This window comes from Tamandua tetradactyla, chromosome 19 (assembly GCF_023851605.1).
Source record: "Tamandua tetradactyla isolate mTamTet1 chromosome 19, mTamTet1.pri, whole genome shotgun sequence".
Taxonomy (NCBI): Eukaryota; Metazoa; Chordata; class Mammalia; order Pilosa; family Myrmecophagidae; genus Tamandua; species Tamandua tetradactyla.
In genome coordinates this window covers 68,818,667-68,838,549 of record NC_135345.1, presented here as the reverse complement: position 1 = coordinate 68,838,549, position 19,883 = coordinate 68,818,667, and the positions used below count along the sequence as shown (strand labels likewise).

Here is a 19,883-nt window from a genome sequence, read left to right as displayed (position 1 = left end):
GAGGATGATATTAGCTGTGGGTTTTTATATTTGTCCTTATCTTCCTATCTTCTGAAGTGTTTTCATCCAAGAAAGGGTACTGGATTTTTCAAATACCTTTCCTGTATCAATTGAAAAGATCATGTGTTTTTAACTTATTCTGAATCTTTAGAATTGCCCTTGTTTAACTGATCCGATTTTTTTCAGCTCTTTTATTTGGTTTTTGCCCTGTATGTGGTATACTTTTAAAGACTGCTCTATTGTGCAGTTGTTTCACTTCTAGCAGAAAGCTTCCTTTCCTCTGTTTCTTCTCCAAGAATCTTGATCCGTTCTGTCTGTTTATGTTTTTTTTTTTAAACTCTCCTTTCATTTCCTCTAGCCATTTTTTGCCTGTATGGAAAACTATGGGAGGAGGGTCATGCCTCAGAGGACTTTCCCATGACAGTATTTCTTAGCCAAAATAGGGCCAGGCACCCATGAAGGGGGTGCAGACCAGTTCCAATGAGCCCTGGGGAGAGGATCGGGAAAGACACCGAGATACCTTTCTGATGGCTCCAAAGCTATGCTTTCCTGGTTTTCCCAACACATGTTGCTCTTTAACAAACTGTTCCCTGCAGCCCTAAGGAGGTCCTGCATCTTTAATTTCTACCACATTTGCCCCTGCCAAGGGTGGGGTTTAAACAATGGCCTTGGGGGGTCCCTGCTCAGGGCATGCTTAAGCAGTGGTTGAGAGTGGTATCCAGTAATCGAAATTCGCCATGAAAAGCTATGATATGTACTCAGTGGTGCCCCCTGCCCCATATTCTTTTGGAAGAAGGCTTCCACATCCCTGTCGGTCCACAGCAGCCAACCAGGGACCAGACCTGAGGTAGCTCACCTTGAGAGTGGGTGATCATTGCCAGCAGCCACTGCGGAGAAAATTACTCAGACTGTACCAGTTTCTCTGCCTCTCTGACCTGTTGTTCCCTGGATACTGTACCTTGCTTCCCTGGCCTGGAAGACTAGAATAATTATTTTAGACAGTTTCTGCCTGTCCACCTGCTGTTTTTAGAGGAGGAGGGAGTCCTGGAGCTTCCTACACTGCCATCTTCTTCAGAAGTTCCCTGCAGCAGAGATTTTAAAATCTTCTCTGACTTGTGGAAAGGATTCAATGAGCTACAGTGATTAAAAGCATTTTGTGAGCAATGAGAGAAGTTAAAAGTGTATTTATCATTGTTGATAGCCCAAGCAGATAATTGAAGATACCTAGGGACTTGGAAGAGGACAATAATCAATTTTTAAAAGAGGAACAAGATTCCTGAAGAGAGAGGCTAAGGGCAGTAACTTCTTTTAACTACTTGCAGGTTTTAGCTAGAACTGGTCCTGAATGTTTATAAACAGCAGCATAATTGAGGTTTACTTTGTCCTCCCTTTCCTGTTCTCCTTTGCACAAGGTTTCAGCTGATGCTTCTCTAAGTCAGAATTGACATTAACCTCTAGCAAGTGTTTGGTGACACCAAATGACTGTACTCTTTATAATCTTTCCCAAAGGATACTCCAGCTTCACCCCATTTTGTCTCCATTCCAATATTCTTCCTACTAATGTTACTTCAAATCCTTGTTTGACCTCTCATGTAACGTTATCAGCTGCTGCATCTTTTTAGAAACTGAAATATTCTTTCAAATTCATTTTCATTAGAGAGGTTGAAGCTTTACAGAAAAATCATGCAGAATATACAAAGTTCTCATATACTCTCCCCCCCTTTTAATATTTTGCATTAGGGGTATACCTTTGTTACATTCAATGAGAGAATATTATTATGATTTTACTATTAACTATAGTCCATTATTTACATTGTTTAACTCTGTCTCATACAATCCTATGATGATATTTTTCACAACATTTTTATTCTAGCACCATATTTTAGAATGATTATTATTTCTTTGTGAAACAACCTCCCCCTATAGCCTTCAGTAAATGAAACAGTGATAGAAGTAATTTTTTTTATCCTTTTTATTTTGGTCTCCCGTACATTGAATTCTTTTGAATTATTTTGAACTGTATGCACACAGTGCATTGCACATTTACATGTTCTGGAATGTGCTTCTGTTCTGTGAAGAGTGGTGTTTGTGTTTCAAGAATGGCTAATGAATAAAATTTGTGGTGTTTCGGGTTGAATTGGAGAATGGCACATTTCATAGGTTTGTGGAAAAACAGGTTTCTTAAGTTTCAATTATCTAACATGACAATCTGTGTGATGCCAAAATTCAATTATGAAAGGTTTCTGGCAGTTCTGTTTTACACTCATATTACTAGTTTGGCAAGTGAATCACACACAGATCATCAGATCTTCATGGTTAACAAAAAAAACACCTGGGTGGCTTCCCAGGCTGTATTTCTGGCACATGCATTCTAATTTATATTTATCATTTTAATGGATTTACAGTTCTCATCGATTCTTCAATTTAGTCTCTTACTGTAAATTGGTCAAAGTGAAATTTTGTCAGAAACCAGTTCCTTTCTGATTCCTTCTTGGCATGATAATCAGACAAAATAAAAGCGCAAGGATAAAAGGCGTGATTTTACTACATGAGCCAGTTTTTAGTTTTGAATTTTGAAAACACATATTACCACTCTTCTGGATACTTTTCTTTCACTTCATAACCAGGGTTATTTGGGGAACTGAAGTGAAGAGGGAGACTAGGATGAGGTACTTTTTATTACAGTCTTTTCTTTAATATGTAGTCTAATTTTATTTGAACCATGATCCAATAGAGAGGTAGATCTCTTTTTTGAGAAGTAGATCTTGAAGTTAGTAGGGAATCAGAGTAATTTTCTTATTTTGTTCAGGGAAAGATATCTGTATCCTTCAATGGAAAAGGCCATTTGTTTCACTTGTTGAATGCCAATAGTATCTTTCAGCTTTGAAATATCATTGCTTGGATTTTCAGCATTCCAAATAGAAAATAAGCTCAGTCTTTATTGGCTAGTCTGGCAAAATGACAACCAGGAGCTGGCATGGGGAATGGAAGAAGAGAACTTTTCGTGTTCATGTGAAACATTTTTAGGTAAAAGCTTGCCTTTAGAAGAGATAGGGGCTTGAAGTAAATTTGGATAAGGTGAGCTGGAAGCAGGTGAACGGAAAGATAGGTCAAGATCAATTGATGCATGCTTATGGAGAAAATTAGAGCAGTAGAGTGGTTCTAGAATGCTACAGAATTTTTTTTTCTTTGTAAAACAAGAGTGGAGAATATCTGCTGAAAATCATGCAGGAAATTGCAGTCGTCTTTGCCCTAACATTTCTCAGACTGTGCCAAACCCTTGTGTCTTCTTTAATTTTAGGAGTAAATATCAAGTTCTCCAAGAGGGTCTTAAAGACCCTCCTCCATTTCCCCATGAGGATGGGGGTGGTGGTGAAGGAAAAATGCCACCATTTTTTTTTAATGTCAAGTAAATTATCTTCCTGATTCTTCTTTCACTTGAACTCTTTTAATGCAGTTTAGGTGGCTGAGAGCTAAGGTTTGAAAAGTCACTTTTCAATTATTTCCTGTAATTTTCACCAAAGTGATCTAGCACTTCACTTTGGAATGTGAGTATACTTACTATCTATTATTTTGTACTAGACCTTTTGGGTCCTCAGATAAAATAGAGATAATAAAAATCTCCATTTTTTACATCCAGTTTTACCAGTACTTACATTCCCTTAATATTTTTTTTCAATTGTTTTAAGGTCCCTCCCCCATTCATCCCTGAAAGTCAATTACAACTCTTTAAGGAGAAGATTCAGTTTTTTTCTTTTATTACTACCTTTTCTTTTATTACAACCATTTTCCCTACTCAACCTGATTGGTCAGATAGTTCTGAATAAATAATTTTTAATTGATTACTTTTGGAATTGACTTACCGATTTACCACTTTTCCCCCCAATTATTAAGCTTATTTAGAGGAAAGGAAGTAATGGCATATTTCTAGAATTGGATTACCAATAAGAGCCATTTAAGACATGCCAAAAATGCATGAGAAAATAAATAAATATATTAGATATCAAATTTAACACATATTTTGTTTTTTGTCTTCTCAGATATTATGATTGATGATTTAATTTTTTTTTTTTTGGAAATTTCTAACCATTCTACTAATCTAGATTTGTTCTTTGTTAAGATGCTATCTTTTATTCAGATGGCTTTGTTTTGTTTTTCTACTTGGATTAGCTCTTGGTTATTTGTCAGTTTATTTTATTATATATTATCAACTTCTTGTTGCTGATACATTAATTCTTTATTCTCACCTTTACACAAAAAAATAAGCTTAGAGACCAATTGAACAAGATTCAGCTGCGACCCCCAGATATGCTTAACACTATTTTTTTAATCATTGTTTTATAGACTATATCTATCTTTAGTTCTCATTATTTGTTTTGAGAAAGTTCTGTCAATATGTTTGGAAGGAAGAGTCTCAAAATACTTTTTTATTTTTATGTGTATGCTTAGCAAGAGTACTCATATTGTATGATTTGACTCTTATTTCTGTTTTATTTTATTTTGTGGGTTAAAGATATAGAATAATACCAAATGTGATTGCAGGCATCATTACATGGCTTCCTAAATTAATAGGAATGCCTTTCACAAAATGCCCTGTGGATTATTAGTAGGCGATATTTGTGACCAAAGTATTTTGTGGTTGGATAAATGAGAGAAACACAAGGTTAGATAAAGTTCACTTTTCCTTAACTGCAGGACTTTTCAGAGCCTTAAATATGCTTATATACCTTGTGACACACAGAAGAAAAGTTTACACTATTCAAGTTTCAAATTTATATGAATGCAGAAGCCCTAGTAAATTTCCAAAAATGTTTTTATGAAATAAACTCTAAGAAATGTTCTTGGGTTTCTTCTCTTTTCTTTTTTTTATTAAACATAACAGCATATAAACACAAACATTCTTACCTTATGATCATTCCACTTTTGATATATATTCACAATGTCATCACATAGTTATATATTCATCATCATGATAATTTATTAGAATATTTGCATATAATTCAGAGAAAGAAATGAAAAGAAAACAGAAAAAATTTCATACATACCATACCCTGACCCCTCCCTTTCATCGATCACTAGCATTTCACTTTATTAAGTTTATTTAACGTTTGTTCTCTTGGGTTTCATTTTTAAGTGTGATATTGCTCTTGGTTTTCGATGGATAATATTTTAAAATAATGTTAACAGAGATTCCTCTTTCTAGTTCATGAATTTGCTTTAAATTTTTAAATTGAGGAATGAATGTTGAATTTTATCAAAAGCTTTTTTGGGTATGTATTGCAATGATTATATATATATATGGAATTTCTGCTTTTTTTCTATATGATACAATATATTAATAGATTCCTGAATATAAATCCAATTTTATTTCACTAGTTTATATTTTCTGAACTTGTTTCTGTGTTTATAAATGAAAGATAATGCTATCTCTTTCAAAGAAATTTTAAAATTAAGTTAGTAAATACATGTAACATATTTAGCACCATTCCTAGAAAATGGCAGGCTATCATTATGTTGAAAATTGCTTTGACTACAACCCTTTAAGCTTTGATAAGTAGTTCTCTCTCTCTCTCTCTTTTTTTTTTTTTACATTGTATGTAATTGTTTTAATTTCCTCTTTAGGCCAATAACTATGTTGTTTTACATTTTCATTTTGATTAGTTAAAATAAATCATTAGTATCTTGTTCTATGACACTATGACCAGTTACTGTGGCTTATATATTATATGCCTTAGGAATTTGAGATTTTTTTTAATGGCATGACATACTATTAGTTTCTTTCTCTTAAATTCTGGTGTCATATACACTTGGAAAGATAGCTTATTTTCTTTTTATAAGGTATAGAATTAAGTCTATAGTCATTAATTTAAAATTATTAATTGCATTATTCTAATTCTCAACATAATATGTGACAAAAGAGATAAAACACAATCGAGTTACTATGGCTAAGAGAGTTAAAACAGAGTCTGAAGGCCATTCAGGAAGTTATTCTTTTGTATATTTCAGTCAGATGTCACAAACTGCCAAGGTTTACATAATCAAAAGCAACAATGTTTCTGAGGAAACATGAACACCATAAGCCAACTATAAGACTAACAAATCAGTAATTTAACTTAAAGGAATTTAGGAAGGCCTTTCCCTATCAGAATTCTTTGTAAACAATTCATGTAATCTTTTTCTTTAGAAAATCCTTGCTCAGAAGCCCCAAGACAGGACACAATTCGGGTTGCTGCTTAAATATGTGTTCATCAAATTGCAATTCCAACATTCCAAGTACATTCTTTTGTTGACTGTTGCTCGATTTGTTATTTTTCAGTTGATATTTGTAGTCATCAGCAGTGGAATCCAAAGCAACCACCAACTCTACACTGGAGTCACCACTGGATTCAAGAACAGTAACTGCTAGAACCCCTTGTCTTCTGTTATCTCCTCAACAGCCCCAAGTTTCTATTGGTGAGTCGTCTTGATTCTGAACTTCCTTTCATTTAGTTGAATTCTGGCCATTCTTTGGTGTCTTCTGGTTAGGGGCATTTTGAACTTTTTTCTTCTGGTTTTATTTAGAACCTTGTTCTTTTGGTTTGGACAAGTTGCAGCAGTCCTTTAGGTTGCCTTTTTGGTTTACGGGAATTTCTACTAGTTGGTGAGTATTCAAATACATGGAATCTCTTCTTTCTCCCTTTCTCTCATATTATATGGATGCCTCTCTAACATTTTAATGGACCTTCATCTGACTGAGAGCAATCACATAATCTCTTGGTGGGCATTGGTCGGGCCTTTAAATGCTGTATCAGTGCCCACCACCTTTTTAAGAGAAGCCTCAGCTTCTGAAGACCAAGACTCCCGTGTAAGAATAAGATGGACAAGGATGGACAAGATTGATAATAGGTTGCCTCTCACCCTCAAGACAATTACTGGGCAGCTAGGAACACCTACTCATGAGTTGGGCAACTAGGGCACAGACTATCCACCATATTAAGCTAGCCCGTGTAAGGCACACTGTAAAATCTCATTAACCCAACCCTAAAAAATCCTGTCATGCTTTTAGGTTTTAGGATTACTGTCAATAAGAAACAATGGGTTCTAATTATTAAAAAAATTCTAAGAGTACACTGCAATAAAACACTCCATCCAACTGGTTATATGTATACGAATTATGGTCCTAATTGTATGAGTTCTTGTTTTGCTAGATCTGGTATACTAAAGATAATTTTGAATTACAATGGCCAATGAAACTCTTGATATCACTAATTTGTGTATTTGTGTCCACAGTTAGGGAATAGGGGCTATAAGATCAAACAACCTAAATAGGATACATTTTTATAATTCATATTTGAAAACTTCCACATGTATAACAAATTCTGAAATTGCCCTTCTTTAAGAAACAAATACCAAATCAACAAAGGAAGACTTGTCTACATGCATGAGTAAATTTGAAAAACTTACTGAAACTTACTAATTTTCAAGGCTGCCTTAGCAACTCTTCCATGTTCCCATCCTCCTTGTATTTGTCTTAGCCTTGCAGAGTTGCCCTTTTATAATAAAGACCCTGATGTTTCTTCAGACCCACCCCTCTTAGTCCCTTATAAAATCAAGCTTAATATAGGATGCTCTAGAACACTCACTATCATCTATACTCCTTAAACTAAAGTTAAACTAAAAGCCATACTAAGGAAATTCCAAGTCCTTTTGAGGATCCCCCGTGTTCTAGTTTGCTAGCTGCTGGAATGCAATATACCAGAAACTGAGTGGCTTTTAAAAAGGGGAATTTAACAAGTTGCTAGTTTACAGTTCTAAGGTCGAGAAAATGTCCCAATTAAAAAAAGTCTATAGAAATGTCCAATCTATAGACTAAGAATCAAAGAAAGATACCTTGGTTCAAGAAGGCCGATGAAGTTCAGGGTTTCTCTCTCAAGTGGAAGGGCACATGGAAAGCACAGTTAGAGTTTTTCTCTCATCTGGAAAGGCACATAGTGATCACGGTCAGGGTTCCTCTCTCATCTGGAAGGGCGCATGGCAAACGCAACATCATCTGCTAGCTTTCTCTCCTGGCTTCCTGTTTCATGAAGCTCCCTGGGAGGCATTTTCCTTCTTCATTTCCAAAGGTTGCTGGCAGGTGGACTCTGCTTCTTGAGGCTATGTGGTTCTGCTCTGCTCTCTCTGAATCTTTCTCATTCTCCACAATGTTTCCTGTTTTATAGGACTTCAGAAACTAAGCAAGACCCACCCAAATGGATAGAGATACACCTTCAGCTAATCCAGTTTAACAACCACTCTTGATTAAATCACATCTCCAGGGAGATGATCTAATTACGGTTTCAAACATACAATGCTGAATAGGGATTAGAAGAAACGGCTGCCTTTACAACATGGGATTAGGATTAAAACATGGCTTTTCTAAGGTACACATATCATTTCAAACAAGCACACCTCAGAAACAATGAAATGCATTCTTTAATTGGTATGTTGAATCAGCCAAAAGAATATCTGAGTCCAAAATTGCTTCCTTAAAGGAATGTTTACAGAGAGCTTAATAAAACCTAAAAATCTAGCCTTAATAGCTCTCTGACAAAAAAGACTAGACTGGACAATGCTATCCTTTCTGCTTCTTCTAATCCAACTGCTCTCCTTGGTGCTCTTTCCATGTATCCTTTTTTAACTGAATACTGAAATTTGACAAATGTCTTTTGAGATCAAAACTTCTGAGATTGTAGGAATCACACCCTCAGTAAATTTTACCCTCTAGTCAAGAGCAGAGCTCAGGGTTATTGCTAAGGAATTTCCCAATTCTAAAATGGATAAACAAATCTTATAAAGAATTTAGAATTCTAACTGGAGTTTATCATCCAGGATTACTTTGATTCTAGGTGAGAAAAAATTGTGTATTGGGAGGCTAAATAGGAAAAGTTGAAGATAATATAAGGGACTTTACAAATATTACAGGTAGGGGCACTCCTAAACAGGTCAGCTAGATTGCTAAAGACATATTAAATGCCAAACCAAAGGCTTTTCCTAAAAACAAAAAAAGAAAAAAAAGAATTAGAATTAGTCAATAATCCACACTTTTGAACAAATAAAATCATAGCTTTAAAATTATAGCAACTTCAAAAGGATGGAGTGAAAATTTGTAAAAGAATCCCCGGTTGCCACTTTTAATAACCATCAGTACAAACAGAGAAGAACTTACTTCCAAGGGAAAAAATATGAAGGTCAATAGCTATCTATACTGCAAACAGCAGGGACTTTGGAAACGTGATTATCCATTTTTAAGGGAAGAAAAAGCAAGCACTGGGCACATAAAAGACCCAGTTTAAAATGGGTTTCTTATGTGCTTTCTTAAAAAATAGATATTTTAAATTAAAAATAGCTTAGAGCTACAGTAACTATGATGGGTGAGTTGTAATTTAAACAAGGTTATAGATTTGAAAAGATACTCTTAAAAAAATTTCCACCCCAAAATGGGGTACATTCTTTAATTAATATTCAAGAGCTTCTAACAGGTATAGTAATTCCAAAATATCTTTTTTACCAGAAACACAGAAAAACCTGATTATGTTAAAAAAATATAAAGTGGGACAAAGAGGGAAAATCAGCTCTTTTACATAAACTAGTGAATTTTATATCTCAATTTTGTCTTTCTGTGTTTCCAAGTCTGCTTTTCTTTTTTGGAATCATGGCTAAAAATTTTAATCTGCAAATACTCTGTTTATATACTAATTTAATATTGTTAATTAAAAAGTGTATTCTGAGCTATCTACGGTAAGTACCAAAAACAAAAGGTATGCATTTTTAAAAATGTTTTCCCCTAGAGTACACAAGCTTACTGACCAAATAAGCTAAAGAAACTATTTATAGCTACTAAATGATTAAAATGAAAAAAAAAGTTTGCATTTAACCAAATTGAATCATTATTCGGTCAAATTGTATTTTGACAATAATTATGTTTTGTAAGATGTCAGCTTGAAGACAGTTTCCAAAATGATTTTGGTAACTTAAGTATATAAGGTATACAGGATGTGTTTTCATGAAGGAAAAAGAGAGTAGTTTTGTCCTAAAGTAAAATGTCTGGTTGTTACAGAATGAGAAAGAAGAAATGTAGGATAAATCCTATGTGAACATAGAAAGTTGTGGAAGGTTTGCAGAAAATAAATCTTATTTTTCATGATCAAAGCTGGGTAAGATTTAATGGGTCTGTGCTGGTCTGAAATGATGTGTGTACCTTAGAAAAGCCATGTTTTAATCCTAATCCCATGTTGTAAAGGCAGCCATTTCTTCTAATCCCTATTCAGCATTGTATGTTTGAAACCGTAATTAGATCATCTCCCTGGAGATGTGATTTAATCAAGAGTGGTTGTTAAACTGGATTAGCTGAAGGTGTATCTCTATCCATTTGGGTGGGTCTTGCTTAGTTTCTGAAGTCCTATAAAAGAGGAAACATTGTGGAGAATGAGAAAGATTCAGAGAGAGCAGAGCAGAACCACATAGCCTCAAGAAGCAGAGTCCACCAGCCAGCGACCTTTGGAAATGAAGAAGGAAAATGCCTCCCAGGGAGCTTCATGAAACAGGAAGCCAGGAGAGAAAGCTAGCAGATGACGTTGCGTTTGCCATGCGCCCTTCCAGATGAGAGAGAAACCCTGACTGTGATCACTATGTGCCTTTCCAGATGATAGAAAAACTCTAACTGTGCTTGCCATGTGCCCTTCCACTTGAGAGAGAAACCTTGAACTTCATCGGCCTTCTTGAACCAAGGTATCTTTCTTTGATTCTTAGTCTATAGATTGGACATTTCTATAGACTTGTTTTAATTGGGACATTTTCTCGACCTTAGAACTGTAAACTAGCAACTTGTTAAATTCCCCTTTTTAAAAGCCATTCAGTTTCTGGTATATTGTAATCTGGCAGCTAGCAAACTAGAACAGGGTCTTTCTATAAAATTTTTAAGAGCCTTAGCATCAAGTAGTTTATTGATGTAAAACTACAATTAATTTTCTCTCTGTTAAAATGAGAACATTTTCTTTGGTTATTAGTCTGTTTTTAGTAAGAGATTGTAAAGGTTTTTCCCCTGAATATTCTGTGAAAAAGGCAGAGTCTGTATTTTATCAAAATAGCTTCTTGTACTTTATGTTAACTCTAACATGTTCTTGATTATGTAAAAAACAAAACAAAATGAGTCTTCTCACTTTTAAAGAAAAAGGCAAAACAGTTTTTTAAAATTTACCATTATATTATCTCCTATATTTACTTTTGAAATCCTTCATTGTCATTTTGATTAAAGAAGAGAGCCTAATGTTATTTCACAGTGACCTGTGATCTTACCATCAGTTCAACCTTTTTGACAACTTTTGACATTTTTCCTTCTCAAATCAAATGCTAAATATATATATTTTACTTCAAACTGTCATTGGGATATTACAGAAGATCCATGAAAATCATGAAAAATCAACTCTTTCACCTTATGAAAAGAAACGTGGTAGAAATAAGTTTATTTAATATATTAAAAATTGCCGAAGGGGCGGGCCACGGTGGCTCAGCAGGCAGAGTTCTCACTTGCCATTGCAGAGACCTGGGTTCAGTTCCTGGTGCCTGCCCATGCAAAAAAAAAAGAAAATTGCCTAAGAAGTGTTGTCAACTTAAAGGAATTTTCTGACCTTTTGGTTAAATGTATATAAATAAAATTGTATTAATATATATAAATGTATTCCAGATATTATATGAAGTTCCTAGAAATTCGTCAGTGTCCATAATATATACTAGTACTGAGCTGTACAGTATTAGACAATAGTATAATAGCATAATTTCAGTTACTTTTTAAAATGTTACATGCCACAGAAACAACCACATTTTCTTCTCTGATGCATTATTGAGAACTCTCAGTAATATTTTCATTAGATGTTGTATTTTTGTAAAGGGATAATAAGTTAATCATAAACATTTTTTGTCTTTTATATTTTAAGTTTTTATAAAGAACTGTGTCAGGTATTCTGGGGCACCAGATTCTAAAGAACTTTGAGCTCAACATTTCCAGAAATCTAATGGGAAGCTAATAATTTCATAAAATTGTTAACACAAATCAGAATGAAGAAGAATTGATTGCTTAGGACTGAATGAATTGATAAAAAATGCTTACAAATTTTATTTAAAATATTGCTGATGTTTTAATGTTTTATTTTTTTAAAATACAAGGAATCCCTTTTGCTTTTTCTTTAATCTCTCTGTAACAAATAAAACATTTGTCTTTTTTCCTCCAGCCTACTCCCCTAGAATCTGGAAACTTTTAGTCAATATTCTTATTTTCACGGAAATATAATTATTTTCATAAGTTCATTGAGAACATGTCCTCCTTGTTAACAGGACATTATTGGAATCACTGATTATATAACCAAAGTTTTAACTAAGATATCATAATTTATAATAATGCTGGCTAAATCTTAAATCTCAAAATAACTAAATTTATAGCATATGCCAAACCTTGCTACTCATTTTTCTTATTATAATTATTACAATGTTTCTTAAACATTGTCTTGTTTTAAAAATAACAGCCACAGCTTCCCCTCTCTAGTCATGCTAATGCGCCAGAACCTTAGTCTTAAATTTATACTTAGAAACTTTATGAATAAGCTAAGCTTAACTAAACTAAAGCTCAAATGTGGCCACTGTTTAAGCCTCCCTGGCTCCCCAAAGGTTAACACCAAATGTTGATCAGCGATACTTTTGGAGAAAGATCTGGATCAAAAGGGGAAATGAGAAAAGAGATGAAACAAAGTGGTGTTACCATGTCTAAGTAAGATTTAAAATGGAGTAGGGAGACCATTTGTAAAGTTGTTATGTGCCTCTCAACCAGATATCACCAACTGCCAAATGCAATACCCAAAGCAACAATGTTTCTGAGGACATCTGCAGGCTATGAACCAATAAGATAAATAAATCAGTAAACTAACTTGAAGGAATTTAGAAAACCTCAAGTATTCACCAATCATAATTCTTATAAATAATTTATGTAATCTTTTTCTTTAAAATCCCTTGCCTGGAGGCCCCAAGGGGGGGAACAATTTGGATTACTATGTGAAACTGCTTCCTAAATTGCAATCCAAAGACTCCAAATACACACTTTTGTTTCATTTCTGGGTCAATAAATGATACTCATTCAGTTTATTGCTTTTGCCTCAAAATGTGTTTTGCCTAAAGTTGTTACCATTCCTACTTCTTCTTCTTTTTTTTTTTTGGAGGGTGCAGGCTCTGGGAATCAAACCCGGGGCTGTCACGGGAGAATTCTAGCAGTGAGCTACCCTTGCTCTGTCCCCTACTTCTTTTCTATTTGCATTTATCTGCTATTTATTTTACTTCCTTTCTGAGTACTTGATTTTTCAAAGGTTTGGGTATCTCAGTGCAATTTTGCTTCTTTAAATTTTTCTCATGCATTTAATGTTTAAGTTTCATTTATATTTAACACTATGTTATGAAGCACTCAAAGAAGGGTTTATGGTGCTTATCTTTGTTGTGGATTATACCCTATATCAACACAAAATAGCATCCCAGTTTTGTTTTTAAATTATTCAGTTTATCAGAAATTGTTGACTTTTTAAAAAGAGTTTATTTTGTTGACTCAGAAAAGCTCACCCAAATAATCCATTAGTCAAGTCGAGTTTATTACTTAACTACTGGAAAATAACATCTGTAGGTAGATATTTAAGGGATTTGGGGAGGTTTGGTTTAAGGCAGGCCTTTAAAAGCAGGAATATGATTAGGCTTATGCAGAGTTTGACGGTTTGTTTGATAGAGAAGTTTGTACAGTTAAGAAATCTATTTTCCTGAGAAGGGAGCTATTTCCTCTAATGCATATGGAGGTAGAAGTTGGATAGTCTATTTTTTAGATAAATGGATTTTTAAGGAGTTGATGAAACTGATAGTAAAGATAGTTGAAATCTAATTTTCTTAGGTTAGAATTTACTGGAATAATAGTCATGTTAATGTAGATGGTCAATTCTTGATCTCATTAAAGTTTGTGGTGGCTAGGCAGCTTGTTCTGAATTTGATAAATTTCTGCATTTCTTTTAAAAACTTTTTAGTGCCATTTTATTTTAGACATGTCTCTTGAAAGCAGCATATATTTAGATTATGCCTCAATTCAATTTGAGAATCTTTGTATTTTAAAGAGGAATTTAAGCTTCTTGAACTACACTCAGATGTTTTATCTTGTCTTTAATTTTGTTTTATATTTCTAAGCCTTACAAAACGGCTGTTTCCTTTAGTTTTATCTTCTGCAGTAATTGAAAGCTGTAGCCCTCATCAATATTAATATAATCTGGGGACTGCAAGTCAGACAACCATCCTTAACCGAATATATGTTAACTTTCATATCTCTTCTTTCAGGAAGTATTTTTGACATTTGCATTAAGCTCTTTATTTCAGATAACGACAGCCATTTAAACTTAACTTTATTAAACTATTGTCAAGTTCTACCATTTACCTCTTCGTATCCCAAATTTCTCCCTTTTGAACTATTAATTTTGATTAATATTTCACATATTTTATGTTATACATAATATTTTCAAGAAGTGCACGGGGATTTTATATATTTTAGCTTGTATATGTGAGAATGTCTTTCTGTGTTTTTAAAAGAGAACGACGTTTTGGCCAGGACTAAATATTAGGACAAGTTCTATTCCTCTCAAAATTGCATATATATTGCCACATTCTGCTATGTAATTTTAGAATGTCAAAGTCCTCTTGCTTTTTGTACCTTTTTGGTTAATCTGTGTAGTCTTTCCTATCGTTATATAAGATTTTATTATTGGATGTATTATTTTGAAAAATTTGCCTGAATATATCTAAAAACTAATTTCTTGATCATTTTTCTAGGTTCAGTTTATTTTTTTAATTGTGTCTTTGGTTATTAGCTTAACTCCGAATATTCTGGTTTTTCAAAACTATCCATAACTCTTGGGACGATTCAAATTCTCCATCTCTATAACTAATATGTTCTTATATCATTTTCAGTTATGCTCTTTAAAAAAGTCTTATGAAGGCTTTTTGTTGTTATTATTATTTTGGTTTCCTTGAAACTTAAAAAATTTTGATATCTCCCTGTTCTGGTTTGCTAGCTGCCGCAATGCAACACACCAGAGATGGATTGGCTTTTAATAAAAGGGGATTTATTTTGTTGGTTCTTCAGAGGAAAGGCAGCTAACTTTCCACTGAGGTTCTTTCTTACGTGGAAGGCACAGGATGGTCTCTGCTGGTCTTCTTTCCAGGCCCTTGGGTTCCAACAACTTTCCCCAGGGTGACTTCTTTCTACATCTCCAAAGGCCTGGGCTGAGTTGTAAGTGCTGAGATGAGGAATGCCGAGCTGCTTAGGCTGTTCTACATTGCACTCTCTCATTTAAGCACCAGCCAATTAAGTCAAACATCACTCATTGCAGCAGGCACGCCTCCTAGCCGACTGCAGATGTAATTAGCAACAGATGAGGTTCACTACCATTGGCTTATGTCCGCAGCAACAAGACTAGGTATGCTCACCTGGCCAAGTTGACAACTGAATCTAACTAACACACTCCCTTTAAATCTTAAATTGTTGTCTGTGTGATTAATCTAATTGTCTTTCCATTTTATCATGTGTTTTTTTTTTCCCCTCTAGATTCCTGGGCATTGAGGGCCACATTTTCTTGCATACTATTGAAAATACCATAAAGTTTTCCAAAATTTACTTTTTGGTTCTTCAATTCAATCAAGTTTTGGGCCTTGCTCATTCTCTGAGTCTTCAGTGATAACTTTCCCTTTCTTTTAGATTGCATTAATTTATTCAAATTACCTGTTTTCTTTTGAACAAACATTTATTTTCTTATGAGAAGATAGCTATCCAGACCTATATGCTAATTTGTGTATGGCTTATGTTGGTTTCACTACTTACTTGGACATTTGTTGAGAACTCTTCTCAGAGCTACTGATCTTGGTCTCCTACTTCTAATTCCTTGTTCTCTGAAACATTGAAACTGCAGTTTTTCAGTGTTTCTTGACCACAGGGGATCATCAGAATCAATTAAAGAGCTTTAAATTTACAAATTTCTGGACTTCAACTTGAAAATTCTGAGCATGTATGTATCTGTCTTTGGAAGAATGGGATGGGAGTAGGGCTTGGAAGTGTATTATAAAAACCAGATTTAAATACTGGAAAGTGCTCCAATTAGTACTATCTTTGTCTACCCCTATTTGCTTTATGTTTGGAAACTATTCCTTCTAAGTAGGACTGGTTGGCTTCATGGGTGAGCAGTCTTTGTATTTGCACAGGTCCCTGTGTGTGGTTTAATGCTTTGCTATTTCTGTCTTGAAATTGTTAATAATTTTATCTTTGAATTTGTATTTTGCAACTGATGTCTGATGGGATGATGGAACATGTGCATGAGCAGAGGAGATGCACAATGTATGGGCCTGCTGTCCCTTGTAGCCCCATTTGCAAATTAGTGAGGCACCATAAGCATAGGACTCTGGTGGACTCACAGTGTGTGGGAATTCAGCAAGACTCAGAGTGATATAAGGTAAGTGTGTTATGTCTATGACTGATTGTTTTCATTTCTTTTGTCTGCTGTAACAAATTACTGCAAACTTAATGACTTAAAATAGATTAATTTTCTTATAGATCTAGAGGTCAAAGGCTGAATTTCTTCTGAAGTTTCCAGATGGACATTCTGTTGCCCTGCCTTATCTAGCTTTTAGAGGCTGCCTGCATTCATTGGCTTGTGGCCCTCTTCCTTCACCTTCAAGCCAGCAGCATAGTGTCTCACAATCGCTCTCTCTCTTCTTCATTGTAAAATTGCCTTCTTTGACTCTGACCCTTCTGCCTTCATTTTATAAGGATTTCATTGGGTCCACTCACATATTCTGGAATAATCTCCCTATTTTAGTTTCTTAGGCTGCTCACAGAAAATAACATGAAATGGGTTTGTTTTAAACAATAAGAATTTATTCACTCGAGGCTTCAAGTCTGGGAAAATGTCCAAGGGAAGGTAGTATCAAGGCAATCCTTGCTTCCCAAAGACCAGCTAGTAGTGATCCTTGGCTCCTCTGTTCCAATGCAAGGTACATGGTGGTGTCTGCTGCTCTCTCTCTTCTCTGCTGAGTTTCATGATTTCAGTTTCTTGCTTCCATGGCTCCCTCTTTATCTCTCTCTGTATTCATTCCATTTATAAAGGGCTCCAGATAGAATTAAGATCATCCTGATTGAGGTGGGTCAAAGTTTAACTGAAGTAGCCTCATCAAAGATCCTACTTACAATGGATTCACACCCATAGGGAATGTGTAAGATTATGGTTTTCTGGGAACATGTTGCTTCAATTCACCACACTCCCCACTTCAAGTTCCTTAACTTAATCACATTTGCAAAATTTCTTTTGCCATGTAGAGTAACTGATCCGTATATTTTGGGGATTAAGATATATATATTTGAAGAGGAGGAGGAGTATTAGCCTACCACACTGAGTAAATGGGGTATCATGACTTTCATTTGAACCAGAACTTGCTTCAAAGGCAGAAAAAGGCAATCTACTTCTAAAGAATACAATGAATAAGCAACCTTATTATAGATTCTCTGACTTGTGATTTCTGTTATTAGCAAACTATGTACACTAACAGTTTATTAAGAATTGAAATAAAAATAATTAAGCATTTCTATTGTTCTGGTATAAAAAATACTTAAATATATATGAACTAAAAATACTTTGTGCAAGTTTTGTGATTCCACATGAGTTAAATGCTGTTATATTTGCATTTAAAACTGGCACTGCACAATATAAAAATGAACACTAATAATATAAAATTTTAATTTTCTTTACTTAGAATAGCATTAAACAGCAAATAACAAATCCAGTTGAGTGAGGGAGAGATCATGGAAGAAAGGAAAATATTTAATATTTTAGTACCTTTAATAGCGTTTTTTCCTCTTCTGACCAAAGGGCTCCACATTATCTTTTTTGCACCTGGCCCCACAAAATATGTGGCTGACCCATTTCTAGACACGAAAGAATTACTGTTCATCCTTCTTTTTTCACACACACACACATATACACACGCACAATTTTGAGAAAGTGTGCTGTTTTCTATGAATTGAAAGGGAACAAGCAGTATGCTGGTGAGGGTGGGCAGAGAAAGGAGAAGCAGAACTCTGATTTTTTTTTTATTAATTAAAGAAAAAAAAAGAAATTAACCCAACATTTAGAAATCATTCCATTCTACATATGCAATCAGTAATTCTTAATATCATCACATAGATGCATGATCATCATTTCTTAGTACATTTGCATCGATTTAGAAGAACTAGCAAAACAACAGAAAAAAATATAGAATGTTAATATAGAGAAAAAAATAAAAATAATAATAATAGTACAAAAAAAAAGACAAACAAACAGACAGACACAAAGAAAAACCTATAGCTCAGATGCAGCTTCATTCAGTGTTTTAACATGATTACTTTACAATTAGGTATTATTGTGCTGTCCATTTTTGAGTTTTTGTATCTAGTCCTGTTGCACAGTCTAATCACCCATTATCTTACCCTGTTACTAACTCCTGCTGGACTCTGTTACCAATGACATATTCCAAGTTTATTCTCGAATGTCTGTTCACATCAGTGGGACCATACAGTATTTGTCCTTTAGTTTTTGGCTAGACTCACTCAGCATAATGTTCTCTAGGTCCATCCATGTCATTACATGCTTCATAAGTTTATTCTGTCTTAAAGCTGCATAATATTCCATCGTATGTATATACCACAGTTTGTTTAGCCACTCGTCTGTTGATGGACATTTTGGTTGTTTCCATCTCTTTGCAATTGTAAATAATGCTGCTATAAACATTGGTGTGCAAATGTCCGTTTGTGTCTTTGAGCTTAAGTCCTTTGAGTAGATACCCAGCAATGGTATTGCTGGGTCGTATGGCAATTCTATATTCAGCTTTTTGAGGAACCGCCAAACTGCCTTCCACAGTGGTTGCACCATTTGACATTCCTACCAACAGTGGATAAGTGTGCCTCTTTCTCCGCATCCTCTCCAGCACTTGTCATTTTCTGTTTTGTTGATAATGGCCATTCTGGTGGGTGTGAGATGATATCTCATTGTGGTTTTGATTTGCATTTCTCTAATGGCCAGGGACATTGAGCATCTCTTCATGTGCCTTTTGGCCATTTGTATTTCCTCTTCTGATAGGTGTCTGTTCCAGTCTTTTTCCCATTTTGTAATTGGGTTGGCTGTCTTTTTGTTGTTGAGTTGGACAATCTCTTTATAAATTCTGGATACTAGACCTTTATCTGATATGTCATTTCCAAATATTGTCTCCCATTGTGTAGGCTGTCTTTCTACTTTCTTGATGAAGTTCTTTGATGCACAGAAGTGTTTAATTTTGAGGAGCTCCCATTTATTTATTTCCTTCTTCAGTGCTCTTGCTTTAGGTTTAAGGTCCATAAAACCACCTCCAATAGTAAGTTTCATAAGATATCTCCCTACATTTTCCTCTAACTGTTTTATGGCCTTAGACCTAATGTTTAGATCTTTGATCCATTTTGAGTTAACTTTTGTATAGGGTATGAGATACGGGTCTTCTTTCATTCTTTTGCGTATGGATATCCAGTTCTCTAGGCACCATTTACTGAGGAGACTGTTCTGTCCCAGGTGAGTTGGCTTGACTGCCTTATCAAAGATCAAATGTCCATAGATGAGAGGGTCTATATCTGAGCACTCTATTCGATTCCATTGGTCGATATATCTATCTTTATGCCAATACCATGCTGTTTTGACCACTGTGGCTTCGTAATATGCCTTAAAGTCAGGCAGTGCGAGACCCCCAGTTTCATTTTTTTTCCTCAAGATGTTTTTAGCCATTCAGGGCACCCTGCCCTTCCA

General features: G+C 34.7%; 1 long non-coding RNA gene across 1 annotated transcript in view; it reads left to right on the top strand.

Moving 5' to 3' along the window:
• LOC143663668 (uncharacterized) overlaps positions 1-19,883 on the top strand; it is an 80,847-nt gene that overhangs the window by 38,885 nt on the left and 22,079 nt on the right. The window contains exon 2 of the long non-coding RNA XR_013166109.1: positions 6,317-6,453. This is a non-coding gene — a long non-coding RNA (uncharacterized LOC143663668). The remainder of the gene's footprint in view (positions 1-6,316; positions 6,454-19,883) is intronic.